Source organism: Lathyrus oleraceus, chromosome 4 (assembly GCF_024323335.1).
Source record: "Lathyrus oleraceus cultivar Zhongwan6 chromosome 4, CAAS_Psat_ZW6_1.0, whole genome shotgun sequence".
Classification (NCBI taxonomy): domain Eukaryota; kingdom Viridiplantae; phylum Streptophyta; class Magnoliopsida; order Fabales; family Fabaceae; genus Lathyrus; species Lathyrus oleraceus.
Window position 1 is genome coordinate 259,828,160 of NC_066582.1, and position 4,699 is coordinate 259,832,858.

Here is a 4,699-nt window from a genome sequence, read left to right on the forward strand (position 1 = left end):
TGTGTTGGTGGATACTGGCTCATCTTTGAATGTGTTGCCCAAGAAGACTTTGAGCAAGATAGATGTTGAAGGGGTTATCCTCACTCCAAGTGATCTCATTGTTCGTGCATTTGATGGATCCAAACGGTCTGTTTTTGGTGAAGTCACATTGCCTGTGAAGATTGGCCCGGAGGTGTTCAGTATTATCTTCTATGTGATGGATATTCAGCCAGCATATAGTTGTTTATTGGGGCGTCCTTGGATACACGCAGCTGGGGCAGTTTCGTCAACTCTCCACCAAAAGTTGAAGTATGTATGGAACGGTCAGATTGTGACTGTGTGCGACGAGGAGGATATTCTGGTGAGTCATTTATCCTCTTTCAAGTATGTGGAGGTGGATGGCGAGATCCATGAGACTCTATGTCAGGCATTTGAGACCGTTGCTATTGAGAGGGTGGCTTTTGCTGAGCAGAAGAAGCCAAGTGCCTCAATTGCATCCTACAAGCAGGCTATGGAGGTTGTCAACTCGGGCAATGCAGAAGGCTGGGGCAAGATGGTGGACCTGCCCGTCAAAGAAGACAAGTTCGGTATTGGTTATCTACCTCTGCAGGCAGAGCAGGGTGTTCAAGGGCAGAAAGGGCCGAGTACCTTTACCAGCGCTGGGCTGATGAATCATGGTGACGTCTTTGCAATCGGTAGTGAAGACGGTGACAGTGATTGTGATCTAGACAACTGGGTTCGCCCGTGTGCACCAGGGGAGTCGATCAACAACTGGACAGCAGAAGAAGTGGTCCAAGTTACTCTTCAAACAGAGTAATTTTCTTTTGTTTTTCATTTTGCACAAAACCCTACGTTCTGCCCAAGGCGTAGAGGTTCATTGTAGGGCCTCATCATGTTTTTCAATGATATCATTAATAAAGGACGTTTTGCAAACAATTTTGTGATCTCTGTCTTTCAGTTTTTGTTCTACATTTTTTTCAAAACAATAAAAATGGCAATGTTTTTTGTTTTTGTAACTTTCTTGAACTCTTTTTCTAAAATAAAGCATTAAACATGCAGAAGTGATCTCACGGACTCCACTATAAACAATTCTGTTATGGCTCAGTATGATTTCAATAATCCCATCTACCAAGCTGAAGAGGAGAGTGAGGAAGACTGTGAACTCCCTAAAGAACTGATCAGATTATTGAAGCAGGAGGAAAGGGTCATCCAACCTCATCAGGAGGAGTTGGAGATTATTAACCTGGGTACTGAGGACGCCAGAAGAGAGATCAAGATCGGGGCCGCTTTGAAGGAAGACGTCAAGAGCAGGTTGATTGAGATGCTGAGAGAATATGTGAAGATATTCTCCTGGTCGTATCAAGATATGCCTGGGTTGGATACCGATATCGTGGTGCATAGACTACCTCTCAGAGAAGATTGTCCTTCAGTCAAGCAGAAGCTTCGGAGAACTAGTCCTGACATGGCTGTCAAGATCAAGGAAGAGGTTCATAAGCAGTTGGATGCGGGTTTTCTGTCAGTTACTACTTATCCCCCGTGGGTGGCCAACATCGTTCCCGTGCCGAAGAAGGACGGTAAAGTCAGGATGTGTGTCGATTACCGGGATCTAAACAGAGCGAGTCCGAAAGATGATTTCCCATTACCTCACATTGATGTATTGGTTGATAATACGGCTCAATCCTCAGTTTTCTCTTTCATGGACGGTTTCTCTGGCTATAATCAAATCAAGATGGCGCCAGAGGACATGGAAAAGACGACATTCATTACACCTTGGGGCACGTTCTGCTATAAGGTGATGCCATTTGGGCTGAAGAATGCCGGTGCTACCTATCAGAGGGCTATGACGACTCTCTTTCATGACATGATGCACAAAGAGATTGAAGTGTACGTGGATGATATGATTGCGAAGTCGCAGACAGAAGAGGAGCACCTGGTAAATTTGCAGAAGTTGTTTGAAAGGCGGAGAAAGTTCAAACTGAGGTTGAATCCAAACAAGTGTACGTTTGGGGTGAGATCCGGGAAGCTGTTGGGTTTCATTGTCAGTGAGAAAGGGATTGAGGTTGATCCAGCGAAAGTAAAAGCTATTCAAGAGATGCCTGAACCAAAAACTGAAAAGCAGGTTCGTGGGTTTTTAGGGAGATTAAACTACATTGCAAGGTTTGTATCTCACCTAACTGCCACGTGTGAACCGATATTCAAATTGCTAAGAAAGAATCAAGCGATCAGGTGGAATGATGACTGCCAGAAAGCTTTTGACAAGATAAAAGAGTATCTACAAAAACCTCCAATCCTCATACCTCCAGTTCCTGGGAGGCCTCTGATAATGTACCTGTCAGTGACTGAGAATTCGATGGGGTGTGTATTGGGACAGCATAACGAGTCTGGTCGAAAAGAGCATGCCATATACTACCTTAGCAAAAAGTTTACCGACTATGAAATCAAATATTCACAGCTTGAGAAAACTTGTTGTGCTTTGGCCTGAGCTGCTCGCCGACTGAGGCAGTATATGTTGAACCATACTACCTTATTGATTTCTAAGATGGATCCAGTAAAGTACATCTTTGAGAAGCCGACTCTCACCAGACGTGTTTCCCGTTGGCAGATGATTTTAACAGAATATGATATCCAGTACACGTCACAAAAGGCCATCAAAGGTAGTATTCTGTCAGACTACCTTGCCGAGCAACTGATCGATGATTATCAGCCGATGATGTTTGAATTCCCTGATGAAGACATCATGTATCTGAAGATGAAAGATTGTGAAGAGCCTCTTGTCGAGGAAGGACCGGATCCTGATGACAAGTGGACATTGATGTTTGATGGGGCTGTGAATATGAATGGAAACGGTGTTGGGTCAGTGCTTATTAATCCTAAAGGTGCACATATACCTTTTGCTGCCAGGCTGACTTTTGACGTAACCAACAACGAGGCTGAGTATGAGGCTTGTATCATGGGGATAGAAGAAGCCATCGATCTAAGGATCAAGACTCTGGACATATATGGAGATTCCGCTCTAGTGATTAACCAGGTTAATGGAGATTGGAATACCAACCAGCCGCATTTGATTCCTTATCGAGATTACACCAGAAGAATACTGACGTTCTTCAAAAAGGTGAAATTGTATCATGTCCCCCGGGATGAGAATCAGATGGCTGATGCCTTGGCTACTTTGTCTTCTATGATCAAAGTTCATTGGTGGAATCATGTGCCACATGTTGCGGTGAATCGACTCGAGAGGCCTGCGTATGTGTTTGCAGCCGAGTCTGTTGTGGATGAGGAACCGTGGTACTATGATATCAAGAATTTCCTCAAGAGCCAGGAGTATCCTGAAGGAGCGTCGAAGAATGGCAAGAAAACCCTGAGAAGGTTAGCTGGAAGCTTTTATTTGAATCAGGATGACGTGTTGTACAAGAGAAACTTTGACATGGTTCTGCTCAGATGCGTGGATAGACACGAAGCAGACATGTTGATGCAGGAAATGCATGAAGGATCTTTTGGTACCCATGCTAGTGGTCATGCAATGTCGAAGAAATTGTTTAGAGCCGGTTATTACTGGATGACTATGGAATCCGATTGTTTCAAGTATGCTCGGAAGTGCCATAAATGCCAGATCTGTGCTGATAAGGTGCATGTACCACCAAGCCCTTTGAATGTCATGAACTCGCCTTGGCCGTTCGCGATGTGGGGCATTGATATGATTGGGAAGATTGAGCCTACTGCTTCTAATGGACATCGCTTCATCCTGGTTGTGATTGATTACTTCACCAAGTGGGTGGAAGCAGCTTCCTATGCTAATGTTACCAAGCAAGTGGTTGCCCGGTTTATCAAGAAGGAAATCATCTGTCGTTATGGAGTTCCTGAGAGAATCATCACTGACAATGGTTCGAATCTCAATAACAAGATGATGAAAGAGCTTTGCAAAGATTTCAAGATTGAACATCACAATTCTTCTCCTTACAGACCAAAGATGAATGGTGCTGTAGAGGCGGCAAACAAGAATATTAAGAAGATTGTGCAGAAGATGGTCGTGACGTACAAGGATTGACACGAGATGCTGTCTTTCGCTTTGCATGGGTACCGTACCTCAGTACGTACGTCAACCGGGGCAACCCCTTACTCCCTTGTGTATGGTATGGAAGTTGTCCTACCTGTTGAAGTGGAGATTCCTTCTCTGAGAGTCTTGCTAGATGTCAAGCTTGACGAAGCTGAGTGGATTCGAACAAGGTTTAATGAGCTGAGCCTTATTGAAGAAAGACAGTTAGCAGCTGTGTGCCATGGGCAGTTGTATCAGAGAAGGATGAAGAGAGCCTTTGATCAGAAATTGAGTCCTCGAAGCTATCAGCCTGGTGATTTAGTTTTGAAGAGGATCCTTCCTCCCGGTACAGACAACAGGGGCAAATGGACTCCTAATTATGAAGGTCCATATGTTGTTAAGAAGGTTTTCTCCGGTGGAGCCTTGATGCTGACAACTATGGATGGTGAAGATTTTTCGTCCCCTGTTAACTCAGATGTAGTCAAAAAATACTTCGCATAAATTGACCCGCTGGACAAAAAGAATAAAAGAGTCCAGGCAAAAAAGGGCATCCCGGCGAACCAAAAAAAAAGAAGAAGAAAGGTTCGGGCAAAAGTTAGGGATAAAAATGAAAAGAATTGTACACCCGGTAAGTCGAAAACCCGCAAGGGCGACTTAGGCAAAAATGGGTATCCCGGTGGATTGAAA